Below are 13,647 nucleotides of genomic sequence, written 5' to 3'. Positions count from 1 at the left end.
TCCGCTTGGCTGGGGGCTACCCGGTCGAGCGCCGGTCGCGCCCCTCGGTTTTCGGGGCGTGACACCTTATTGGTTCCTCTCTGCTCTAGCGTTGAGAACATGACTTTACGGACGTTTAATGATACCAATCTATCATTAGACATATCTGGAATGGCTTTGAGGGTATGTTTTTTTGTTTTTCTTGTACCTTACGTCCTTTCTCCTTTTTGTTTTACTAACTCTTTTTGGCTCTTCCTTTTTCACTAGACTCTCATTTGGGAGATTGAGAGCACCTGCCGAGGGGAGAAGCTAAAGGATATTTTTAAGAAAATGGTTTTGAAGTTTTGTGAGTACCATACCAAGTACCGTGAGATACGTGACCGATTTGGCACAGATGGTAATTTCTAGTCTCTTAGAGATGAGTTGAGGTAGAAGGAAGATGAACAGGTGAGGATCATCGGCAAATGTAGCGAGCTCAAGGGAGCTCTTAGATCCAAGGAGGTCGAGCTTGAGGTGAGCAGGGGTTGCGGCTAAGTGTGCCGATCTTCAGACCCAAGTGCCATCCCTGCGGGATGAACTTGAGTAGAGTTCGACCAGGGCCAATGACTTGAGTGATGAGTTGACCGAGAACACGACAGGGTTGGAGAAGGCCAAGGAGGCTAGGATGGCGGCTTTGGCAAGGGTGGCAGCATCGGAGGAGGTCATCCGCGTCGTTTAATCTGAATGGGCAAGTGAAGAAGAGGCGGCCGTGCTCAGGGAGGCAAGGCTTGTTGAGCAGGTTGGCGAGTTTGAGGGAGAGGTTTCGAAATTAAATGATCAGGTCGCCGCTCTTGAGGCCGAAAGGGCACAATTATTGGCTCGGCCATCCTCCTCTCACACTTTCCCTTATCCTAACATTACGAGAAGTGTATCTATGCCGAGACCCAGCTAGACCTATTTTGGGACTTGATGTCGGCAGGGAGAGTTACTGAGGTTGAGTTCGAGGGTGCTCGTGCCAAGGCACGCACAACCCGAGTCGCCTGTGGTTATGATCCCACCACGCCATGCTACTTTTGCTGTTTATTTTTGAGTATATTATTTTTTCTTGAATGTTTTCCTCGATTGATTGTCTTGATTTAAAAGAACTGTTGGAGGGCGTTAACTCGAACATCACCGAGTGTGTCTTTCATTAGTTCCAGCAAATTTAAACATGGCCATAATTAATTCGAAAGAGGTTAAATCTGAAATGAAATTCGAGCTAGGTCGAATGTGAGTTGATTCGAGCAAGGTCGAATGTTACTCTTAACTAATTCGAATGAGGTCGAATGAGAGTGTCTTAATTAATTCAAACAAGGTCGAATGTGTGTTGATTTGAGCAAGGTCGAATGTGTGTTGATTCGAGCAAGGTCGAATGTTACTCTTAGTTAATTCGAACGAGGTCGAATGTGAGCTAACTCGAGCGAGGTCGAATGTTACTCTTAGTTAATTTGATCGAGGTTGAATGTGAGTTGATTCGAGCGAGGTCAAATGTTACTCTTAATTAGTTCGATGAGGTTGAATGTGAATTGATTCAAGCGAGGTAGAATGTTACTCTTAATTAATTCGAACAAGGTCGAATGTGAGTATCTTGATTGGTGCAGTTTTAAAATTTAGTGGAGACATAGGCGAATATCAGTGCTTGTATGCTTTGCTTACATATATACATTGGAGAAGTTTACACGTTTTCCAGGCTGGTATTCTAGTCCCAATCTACCTAGTCCCTTTATTGGTCAACCTGGAGAAGTATTCGAGGGGTCGAGCAATGAACTTGATAACTTGTATTCTCACCTGCTCATGCTTAACTTTGAAATGTCCTCCTCGTCACCTTGTTAAAAATCTCCCTGAGAAAATCCAATTTGGACAAAACTCAGGTGAGGGAAAAAGAGTAAGGCTCAGAGAACATCTTTCCTTAGAAATTGAAGTACTTGAGGTGGGCAATGTTCTAGTTGTTTGGTAGTAGTTTTCCTTATTTCTAGTTGGAACGACCCTTTGCTTGCTTGTACGCGGCAAAATCAGAGGACTTGATTTCTCGCTGTCAAGTCATTTTGGAAGAATGCCTCGAGACTCCGAGGACGGGAAGCCACGACCGAGTTCCTGACCTCGGGAGGCCCGATTCAGAGAAGACGGAGTGAAGCCAGGACAAAGGGGGAAGCTCCAAGGCACACGGCTAAGACTGATAGGGCCGACCTATACAGAGCCTATGTTGAGGCGTCGCGTCAAGCCATCCCATCTCCATATTTTGTAAATAATGCCCATGTAATTGTAGCGGAGTTCCCCTCCTATATAAAGGGGACTCACACTACCTTGTAAGGCACTGATGTTGCTCCATTTCTCCACAAGTGCAATAATCTCACTCTCTCTCTCTATTCTTTCTAACTTGCTCGTTCTCATTGGCCCGAGGTGACCCTAATATCTATTTCTTAGTATTGGCCGTAAAGAGCCTTATTTAATTATATCCTCACCCATTATCCCATTCCTGACTATCACCGGTAGCTCAAGCTCGACCCCGTCATTGACCCCGAGGTCCCCCATCGACTTGTCCAATAACCGGGTAGCATGCCCCTTGGTTTGATTAATATCTCATCTTAGCTTGCATTTCATCATTAAACTTCACATTCTTAGCTCAATTGCTCTAACAACTAGCTCGAGAATAGATCACGTATTTTTAGAATCCTATTTATAAATTTAATTGTTGTTACCATTTTCACGGTAAACATTGTTGCCGCCGTTATTTTGTATGGGCCGTCCCAAGTAGTCCCTAGATTTCATTCTCGTGGATCCTTGCTTGCCTGTGTTTTGGCTTTGAGTACATAGTCCTTGATTTTGAGCGATCTGATTTTGGCTTTTTTGTTGTAGTATCTCTCTACTTGTTGTTTCTGGGCGACCATCCTTATGTACGCCATGTCCCTTCATTCTTCGGCCTCATCAAGGTCTTGCCTCCTACTTTCGTCATTTCTCGACCCGCTTTGTGGGAGTACCTTAGACTTGGTTCTCTGACCTCGACCAGTATTACTGTATCGGTCCCATAGAATAGTGAGTACAGTGTTTCTTGTATGCTTATTTTTGGCATTGTGCGGTATGACCATAACACTTCCAGCAGTAACTCTAGCCATAGTCCCTTGGCATTCTCAAGCTTCTTCTTCATGATATTCAATATTGACTTATTGGGAGGACTTCGCTTGCCCATTTCCCACAGGATGATATGGTGTGGAGAGTATTATTTTGATATGCCATTTCTCGAAGAACTTGGCGATCTTTTTTCCAGTGAATTGAGGCCCGTTGTCACAACTGATTTCTTTGGGGAGGCTAAAACGACACATGATAATCCTCCATATGAGGACGATAACTTCTTGCTCGCATATTTGGGCGAATGCACCTACTTCTACCCACTTGGAAAAATAGTGAGTTAAAACTAAAAGAAATCATACATTACCTCATCTTGCCGGTTGGGGTCCAATGATGTCCATCCCCCATTTGATGAAAGGCCAAGGCGAGGTGACTGAGTGGAGGTGCTCACCTATTTGGTGGATCATGGGGCCGTATCTTTGGCATTGTTTGCATTTTTTACGAAGTCGGTGGCCTCTTTTTTCATTGTGGGCCAGTAGTAGCCTACTCGTATGAGGCATCTGACAAGGGCTTGCTTGCCGGTGTGAGATCCACAGTGATCTTCATGGACTTCTTCTAGAATGTGTAGTAGCTAGTTTGAGCCTAAGCATTTTGCTAGGGGCCGCCATAGTTGATGACGCTATACCTGGCCGCCTGCATTTGAAGCTTCTTGGCCTCCTTTTTATCATCTAGAAGCACTCCGTCCTGCAAATATGTGACAATACGATTGCGCCAGTCCCAAGTTAGGTTTATAGTTCATACCTCAATTTGATCAATCGATGAGTGGATGAGAGTGACCACGTTCCATTCAACCAAAGGATTTGGTTGCATTGGCATTCGTCGAACTCGGGTAACAGCTTGCAGATCTCGACCTTGTATTTTTGTGGTCTTTGTTCCTTGATTTGGAAAGTCCCTGTGACTTGATTGACGATGAGCTGAGAGTTGCACCATAGGATGACTTGCTTCGCTCCTTACTTGAGTGCTAACTTTAGCCCTGCAATTACAGCCTCGTACCCGAATTCATTGTTAGCCATATCTGGGCATCTTATGGACTGGAAAATTACTTCGCCTGTTGGGACCTTGACCACGAGTCCCAGTCTCAATCCTGACGCGTTAGAGGCACCATCGGTATACAAAACCCATAGGTCATGTATTCTGGGAGATACGGGCAACTTCCTTTTAGACTTCAAGCATTATTTTTGGGCTGAAGTTGGCGAGCCTTGCGACTTTATCCCCATTCGCGATTGCTAGGTTATATCATGCTCGCTCAATTCTATGGCCCATTTGGCCAACCAGCTCGACGGCTCGGGTTTGTGCAGAATACTTCTTAGGGGAAAGGTCATGACCATCGAGATGGGGTGACACTGAAAATAGGGTCTAAGCTTTCATAAAGCTATGACCAAAGCCAGGGCTAGCTTCTCGAGGTGTGGGTACCTCATTTATGCGCCAACCAAAGTTTTGCTAATATAATAAATGGGGATTGTGTACCTTTGTTTTCTCGGACTAGGACTGCTCTCACGGCCACATCGGACACGACTAGGTAAACGAGAAGACGTTCCCAGGTTCTGCCTTAGTGAGCAACAGCCGTGAAGATAGGTACGCCTTTAATTCTTTCAAGGCTTCGATGCACTTGGAGTTCCCTTGGATTCCATTGTCTTTCTTGAGTATGCCGAAAAATTTGTGGCATCTATCGGAGGACCGTGAGATGAATCTCGACACGACGGTTATGCGGACGGTCAACTTCTGTACTTGTTTCTTACTGGTTAGGTTCTCTTATATTCCTTCTATAGCTTTAATTTGGTCGAGGTTGACCTCGTTGCCTCATTGTGATACCAACAAGCCGAGGAACGTTCCCAAGGTTACATCGAAGGCGTACTTTTCGGGGTTCAATTTCATACCATATCATCTGAGTATGTCAAAGGCCTCTTTCAAGCGGTCAATGTGATCTTCTTTCCTTTTTGACTTGACCAACATGTCATCGATGTAGACTTCCATGGTTTTGCCAAACTGGTCTTTGAACATTTTGTCACCAACCATTAATACGTTGCCCCCATGTTTTTCAGTCCGAAAGGTATCATTTTTTAGTAGTACGTTCCCTGGTGAGTGATGAAAGTGGTCTTTTCTTGGTCTTCCTCCTCCATGAGGATATGGTTATAGCCTGGGTAGGCATCCAAGAAGCTTAATAGCTCGTGCTCGGCTATTGCGTCAATGAGCTAGTCAATATAGGGTAGTGGGAATGAGTCTTTGGGGCAAGCTTTGTTCAGATCTATGAAGTCTATGCACATCTGCCATTTCACATTCTTCTTTTTCACCATGACCACGTTGGTGACCCATTGAGGGTACTTTGATTCTCTGATAGACCTATTTTCTAGTAGTTTTTCAACCTCGTCATAGACCTCGTCATTTAATGCATAGTTGAATTTCCACCTAACTTGCCGCACTAGGGGGGGGTGTAAAATGAGACGACGTTCAACTTGTGTGTCGCTATCTCTTTTGGGATGCCCGACATATTTGCATGGGAAAAGGCAAACAAGTCTGCGTTGTTAACTAAAAATTGATGGAATTCACCCGGTTCCTGAAGTTTGTGGCCGATGTAGGCTTTTTTGCTGTGGTGGTCTTTGTCAAGTTGTACGGGGTCGAGATCCTCTACGGTCGACCTTGTGACCTCAACGATTTTGGGGTCTCTAATGATATCTTTCCCTTCGTCATCACCTGAACCCGACCGTGTTAATTGCTATGAGGCCTTTGCTTTGCCTTTCAATTGTGGGGTGTGCGTACAGTCTTGGGCGATGTGTGCCGATCTTCAAACCCTAGTAGCATCCCTGCGGGCTGAACTTGAGTAGAGTTCGACCAGGGCCAATGACTTGAGTGATGAGTTGACCGGGAACACGACAGGGTTGGAGAAGGCCAAGGAGGCTAGGATGGAGGCTTTGGCAAGGGTGGCAGCATCGGAGGAGGTCATCCACGTCGTTTAATCTGAACGGGCAAGTGAAGAAGAGGCGGTCGTGCTCAGGGAGGCAAGGCTTGTTGAGCAGGTTGGTGAGTTTGAGGGAGAGGTTTCGAACTTAAATGATCAGGTCGCCGCTCTTGAGGCCGAAATGGCACAATTTTTTGCTCGGCCATCCTCCTCTCACACTTTCCCTTATCCTAACATTACGAGAAGTGTATCTATGCCGAGACCCAGCTAGACCTATTTTGGGACTTGATGTCGGCAGGGAGAGTTACTGAGGTTGAGTTCGAGGGTGCTCGTGCCAAGGCACGCACAGCCCGAGTCGCCTGTGGTTATGATCCCGCCAAGCCATGCTACTTTTGCTGTTTATTTCTAAGTCTATTATTTTTTCTTGAATGTTTTCCTCGATTGATTGTCTTGATTTAAAAGAACTGTTGGTGGGCGTTAACTCGAACATCACCGAGTGTGTCTTTCATTAGTTCCAGCAAATTTAAACATGGCCATAATTAATTCGAACAAGGTTAACTCTGAAATGAAATTCGAGCTAGGTCGAATGTGAGTTGATTCGAGAAAGGTCGAATGGTACTCTTAACTAAATCGAATGAGGTCGAATGAGAGTGTCATAATTAATTCAAACAAGGTCGAATGTGAGTTGATTCGAGCAAGGTCGAATGTTACTCTTAGTTAATTCGAACGAGGTCGAATGTGAGCTGACTCGAGCGAGGTCGAATGTTACTCTTAGTTAATTCGTACGAGGTCAAATGTGAGTTGATTTGAGCGAGGTCGAATGTTACTCTTAATTAGTTTGATCGAGGTTGAATGTGAGTTGATTCGAGCGAGGTCAAATGTTACTCTTAATTAGTTCGATGAGGTTGAATGTGAATTGATTCGAGCGAGGTAGAATGTTACTCTTAATTAATTCGAACAAGGTCGAATGTGAGTATCTTGATTGGTGCAGTTTTAAAATTTAGTGGAGACATAGGCGAACATCAGTGCTTGTATGCTTTGCTTACATATATACATTGGAGAAGTTTACACGTTTTCCAGGCTAGTATTCTAGTCCCAATCTACCTAGTCCCTTTATTGGTCAACCTGGAGAAGTATTCGAGGGGTCGAGCAATGAACTTGATAACTTGTATTCTCACCTGCTCATGCTTAACTTTGAAATGTCCTCCTCGTCACCTTGTTAAAAATCTCCCTGAGAAAATCCAATTTGGACAAAACTCAGGTGAGGGAAAAAGAGTAAGGCTCGGAGAACATCTTTCCTTAGAAATTGAAGTACTTGAGTTGGGCAATGTTCTAGTTGTTTGGTAGTAGTTTTCCTTATTTCTAGTTGGAACGACCCTTTGCTTGCTTGTACGCGGCAAAATCAGAGGACTTGATTTCTCGCTGTCAAGTCATTTTGGAAGAATGCCTCGAGACTCTGAGGACGGGAAGCCACGACCGAGTTCCTGACCTCGGGAGGCCCGATTCAGAGAAGACGGAGTGAAGCCAGGACAAAGGGGGAAGCTCCAAGGCACACGGCTAAGACTGATAGGGCCGACCTATACAGAGCCTATGTTGAGGCGTCGCGTCAAGCCATCCCATCTCCATATTTTGTAATTAATGCCCATGTAATTGTAGCGGAGTTCCCCTCCTATATAAAGGGGACTCACACTACCTTGTAAGGCACTGATGTTTCTCCATTTCTCCACAAGTGCAATAATCTCTCTCTCTCTCTCTCTTTTCTTTCTAACTTGCTCGTTCTCATTGGCCCGAGGTGACCCTAATATCTATTACCTTGTAAAAGCCCTAGCGGGCAGACTCAGCGTAACCAGATCTATTCTACATTATAACAAAAGCTGTAAGACCTCAACAGTCATGACAAACTGTAAGACCTCAAAAGGCATGAAAATTCTGAAGTTTAGGCTATACTCGCATTTGTAAGAATCCCGAATGGGCATACCCTCGGTGTAGACGCCTAAACTATCACTCGGGATCAAAAATGGCTCCGGCCAAATATATATGACTACGGTCAAAATGGATGATATAGCCAAATTAACATGACTCGGGGACGCCCGACCATCGCTAAACAAAATTGCAAGCCACTACTTCGAATATACTTCAGAAAGAACCGGTTAAAACAAGCTTCCCTCAACAGGCTAAAAAAATGAGCTCCGACCATGTTGGCTCCAAATCGCAAGGCGTCGATCTACTCAACTTACGAGCTAAAAATTCTGAGGTGCTCAAACATCACCGATAATGACTTGAAATCAAGGTTCTCCAGAACCGACGACGGGTCAGGCAAAATTATTTAAAAAGAACTTAACGAGCGGAAAACACGCCTACAAATAGCCCACGAGCAAAACAGCATAAGAGCCATTGTTGCTAGCCAAATAAGCCTCTAGGCCGCACACTAAAAGGTCTCTACGACCAAACATCGTAAGATCCATTGTCGCCAGCTTGAAAATTGACAACTTGAGGATTAAAGTGAGCTCGAATCATAACCTGATTCGGAGATCGGATCCAAAATAGTTAACTACGCTAGCCTATGGGCCACATATCAAAAGGTCTCAACGACCAAAACAACATAAAAGACTCGGAGACTGGACCCAAAAAAGTAAACTGCACTATGCCTAAGGGCACGACATAAATGCCACTGTTTCCAGCTGAGTGAGCCCCCCAGCCACGTGCTAGTAAGGTCACTTCGACCCAAAACACAAAAGGCCCTCATCGACCGCCCATGCTGGCAAGAAAGAACTTAAAGGCCAATTAAAGCTCGAATCGCAATGCGACTCGGAGACTGGACCCGAAATAATTGAAACAACAAACGCTCGAAGGCGAGAAATGAAGGACACCATTGCCCGTCCATGCAGTCAGGAAAGAACTTAAGGGTCAATTAAAGCTCGAATCGCAACACGACTCAAAGACTGGACACAAAATAGCTGAAACCGCGAAATACACAAGGGTAAGAAACGAGAAAAAACACAGTCTGCCCAAACGGGCACAAAAGATTGAAGGTTGGGCAAGCTCGAGTCAAGGCCTGACTCGAAGACTAAGCCCAAACAGCTGGGCAAAACATAGAGGCCCCAACGCCTGCAAACATCAAGGATCACTCTTAAAAGCCTTCGGGCCTGCTTGATCAGCTCCGGATCTACGAGGATCCCGCCAAAATGCAGAAATCAACCTGCCTGGTCAAAAGCAATAGAGAAAGAAATGCTGAAGAAATAAAGTTTCAAGTTTCCTCTTTTCTTACATACACAATAAAGGCGCACTCTTCATCAACAAACATGCTCTACAAGTATCAAATACAAAGCAGAAAAATGGCAAAATCTACACTTCGTCCTAAAGGGCTACAACTCACCAAATTCGCTCTCCGTGGCGTCAGCAAGAAATGACCGAGCGTCATGCTTGTCCGCCCTTGATCGAGCCAGCTCATCCGAGAGAACGAAGCCCCTTGCATCGATCTCCTCGAGTACCTCTCTTCGAGATCTGCAGCAAACATATTCCTCGATCCTCTTCTCCCGGTCGAGGGCTTGCTTCAGCTCGGCTTAGGCATCAGCAACGTCCTTCATACGAATTATCTCAGCCCTGATCTTCGAGAGATCGGATTCAAGTTTCCCAATCATATTCACCTGAACTGCGGTGTTGTCACAAGCCAAACAGAGTTGGGCTTCAAAGGCAGGGACCTTGCCCGAGGCGTCTGTCTCCTCTAAAACTTGAGCATGAACTTGAGCCCTTAGCTCACCTTAAGTAGTTCTGACGTGGTTGATGTCGCCCTTAAGGTACTCTAAAGCTTCCGTCTTTTTCTGCAGCTAGTATAACAAAAAGGGGTTAACGTTAAGGTCCAAAAGGAGCGAAGCACAAGCTAGGAGAAGTTACCTGCTCCATCAAATAGCTCCCGTAATTCGAGCCCCTTTTGAGCAGTGGTATCTAATCCTAAGAGCTTTCTGTGAATGAGGGAAAATGGACTTCGTATTTCATCATCTTGAGCAAACAACAACAACAAAAACAAGCATATCGACGACTGCAGCAGTAGCGGGACAACATGATTATGCTAGATAAAGAGAAGCCCTGGCAGAAGGCCACAACACAGTCTATGGAAGCTCCGCCAAGTGGCCTTGAGGCCATGAGCCCCAAGCATGATGCTCAAGAATACAAGAAGACGATAAGAAGGAATGGGAAAATGAGCCAACGAAAGCACTGGGATAGGGAAACCAATGCCAACACACCCCCATTTATAGGGGGTTACAACACGGTCGTCGAGGCTTTGAGGGATTAACCGACAGACGCAGTTAATACATTCTTGGAAAACCGAATCGACGGCGGTACCTTCACCTTGGAGAGCAGGAATCAGGAGTGCATTGAATGAGGTCAAAATACACAAGCCCGTGGATGCCTAGTTACCGCAAAACTCATGCCATGAGTCACATCATCGGTGTGACGTCGCCATAAGAAGCTCAAGGAGTCAAGTGTCAGAATCATTTCCCATCACTTCGTTCTAGGAAACACAAAGACTATCTATACGCGGCAAAATCAGAGGACTTGATTTCTCGTTGTCAAGTCATTTCGGAAGAATGCCTCGAAACCCCAAGGACGGGAAGCCACGACCGAGTTCCCGACCTCGGGACTCATCGAGGCCCGATTTAGAGATGACAAAGATCGAAGCCAGGACAATGGGGGAAGCTCCCAAGGCACACGACTAAGTTTGATAGAACCGGCCTATCTAGAGCCTATGCTGAGGCGCCGCATCAAGCTATCCCATCTCCATACTTTGTAATTAATGCCCATGTACTTGTAGCTGAGTTCCCCTACTATATAAAGGGGACTCACACTACCTTGTAAGGCACTGATGTTGCTCCATTTCTCCACAAGTGCAATAATCTCACTCTCTCTCTCTCTATTCTTTCTAACTTGCTCGTTCTCATTGGCCCGAGGTGACCCTAATATCTATTTCTTAGTATTGGCCGTAAAGAGCCTTATTTAATTATATCCTCACCCATTATCCCATTCCTGACTATCCCCGGTAGCTCAAGCTCGACCCCGTCATTGAACCCGAGGTCCCCCATCGACTTGTCCAATAACCGGGTAGCATGCCCCTTGGTTTGATTAATATCTCATCTTAGCTTGCATTTCATCGTTAAACTTCACATTCTTAGCTCAATTGCTCTAAAAAGTAGCTCGAGAATAGATCACATATTTTTAGAATCCCATTTATAAATTTAATTGTTGTTACCATTTTCACGGTAAACATTGTTGCCGCCGTTATTTTGTATGGGCCTTCCCAAGTAGTCCCTAGATTTCATTATCGTGGATCCTTGCTTGCCTGTGTTTTGGCTTTGAGTACGTAGTCCTTGATTTTGAGCGGTCTGATTTTGGCTTTTTTGTTGTAGTATAGCTCTATTTGTTGTTTCTGGGCAACCATCCTTATGTACGCCATGTCCCTTCGTTCTTCGGCCTCATCAAGGTCTTGCCTCCTACTTTCACTCATTTCTCGACCCACTTTTGTGGGAGTACCTTAGACTTGGTTCTCCGACCTCGACCAATATTACTGCATCGGTCCCATATAATAGTGAGTACAGTGTTTCTTGTATGTTTATTTTTGGCATTGTGCGGTATGACCATAACACTTCCAGCAGTAACTCTAGCCATAGTCCCTTGGCATTCTCAAGCTTCTTCTTCATGATATTTAATATTGACTTATTGGGAGGACTTCGCTTGCCCATTTCCCACAGGATGATATGGTGTTGATAGTAGCTAGTTTGGGCCTAAGCATTTTGCTAGGGGGCCGCCATAGTTGATAACGCTATACCTGGCCGCCTGCATTCGAAGCTTCTTGGCCTCCTTTTTATCATCTAGAAGCACTCCGTCCTGCAAATATGTGACAATACGATTGCGCCTGTCCCAAGTTAGGTTTATAGTTCATACCTCAATTTGATCAATCGATGAGTGGATGAGAGAGACCACATTCCATTCAACCAAAGGATTTGGTTGCATTGGCATTCGTCGAACTCGGGTAACAGCTTGCAGATCTCAACCTGGTATTTTTGTGGTCTTTGTTCCTTGATTTGGAAAGTCCCTGTGACTTGATTGACGATGAGCTGAGAGTTGCACCATAGGATGACTTGCTTCGCTCCCTACTTGAGTGCTAACTTTAGCCCTGCAATTACAGCCTCGTACCCGAATTCATTGTTAGCCATATTTGGGCATCTTATGGACTGGAAAATTACTTCGTCTGTTGGGACCTTGACCACGAGTCCCAGTCTCGATCTTGACGCGTTAGAGGCACCATCGGTATACAAAACCCATAGGTCATGTATTCTGGGAGATACGGGCAACTTCCTTTTAGACTTCAAGCATTATTTTTGGGCTGAAGTCGGTGAGCCTTGCGACTTTATCCCCATTCGCGATTGATAGGTTATATCATGCTCGCTCAATTCTATGGCCCATTTGGCCAACCTGCTCGACGGCTCAGGTTTCTGCAGAATACTTCTTAGGGGAAAGGTTATGACCATCGAGATGGGGTGACACTGAAAATAGGGTCTCAGCTTTCATAAAGCTATGTCCAAAGCCAGGGCTAGCTTCTCGAGGTGTGGGTACCTCATTTCTGCGCCAACCAAAGTTTTGCTAATATAATAATTGGGGATTGTGTACCTTTGTTTTCTCGGACCAGGACTGCTCTCACGACCACATCGGACACGACTAGGTAAACAAGAAGATGTTCCCAGCTTCTGCCTTAGTGAGCAACAGCCGTGAAGATAGGTACGCCTTTAATTCTTTCAAGGCTTAGATGCACTTGGAGTTCCCTTGGATTCTATTGTCTTTCTTGAGTATGCTGAAAAATTTGTGGCATCTATCGGAGGACCGTGAGATGAATCTCGACACGACGGTTATGCGGACGGTCAGCTTCTGTACTTGTTTCTTACTGGTTAGGTTCTCTTATATTCCTTCTATAGCTTTAATTTGGTCGAGGTTGACCTCGTTGCCTCATTGTGATGCCAACAAGCCGAGGAACGTTCCCAAGGTTACATCGAAGGCGTACTTTTCGGGGTTCAATTTCATACCATATCATCTGAGTATGTCAAAGGCCTCTTTCAAGCGGTCAATGTGATCCTCTTTCCTTTTTGACTTGACCAACATGTCATCGATGTAGACTTCCATGGTTTTGCCAAACTGGTCTTTGAACATTTTGTCACCAACCATTAATACGTTGCACCCATGTTTTTCAGTCCGAAAGGTATCATTTTTAGTAGTACGTTCCCTAGTGAGTGATGAAAGTGGTCTTTTCTTGGTCTTCCTCCTCCATGAGGATATGGTTATAGCCTGGGTAGGCATCCAAGAAGCTTAATAGCTCGTGCTCGGCTATTGCGTCAATGAGCTAGTCAATATAGGGTAGTGGGAATGAGTCTTTGGGGCAAGCTTTGTTCAGATCTATGAAGTCTATGCACATCTGCCATTTCACATTCTTCTTTTTCACCATGACCACGTTGGTAACCCATTGAGGGTACTTTGATTCTCTGATAGACCTATTTTCTAGTAGTTTTTCAACCTCGTCATAGACCTCATCATTTAATGCATAGTTGAATTTCCACCTAACTTGCCGCACTAGGGGGGGT

Source organism: Nicotiana sylvestris, chromosome 8 (genome assembly GCF_000393655.2).
Source record: "Nicotiana sylvestris chromosome 8, ASM39365v2, whole genome shotgun sequence".
NCBI lineage: Eukaryota > Viridiplantae > Streptophyta > Magnoliopsida > Solanales > Solanaceae > Nicotiana > Nicotiana sylvestris.
Note: the sequence above shows the minus strand (reverse complement) of the source record.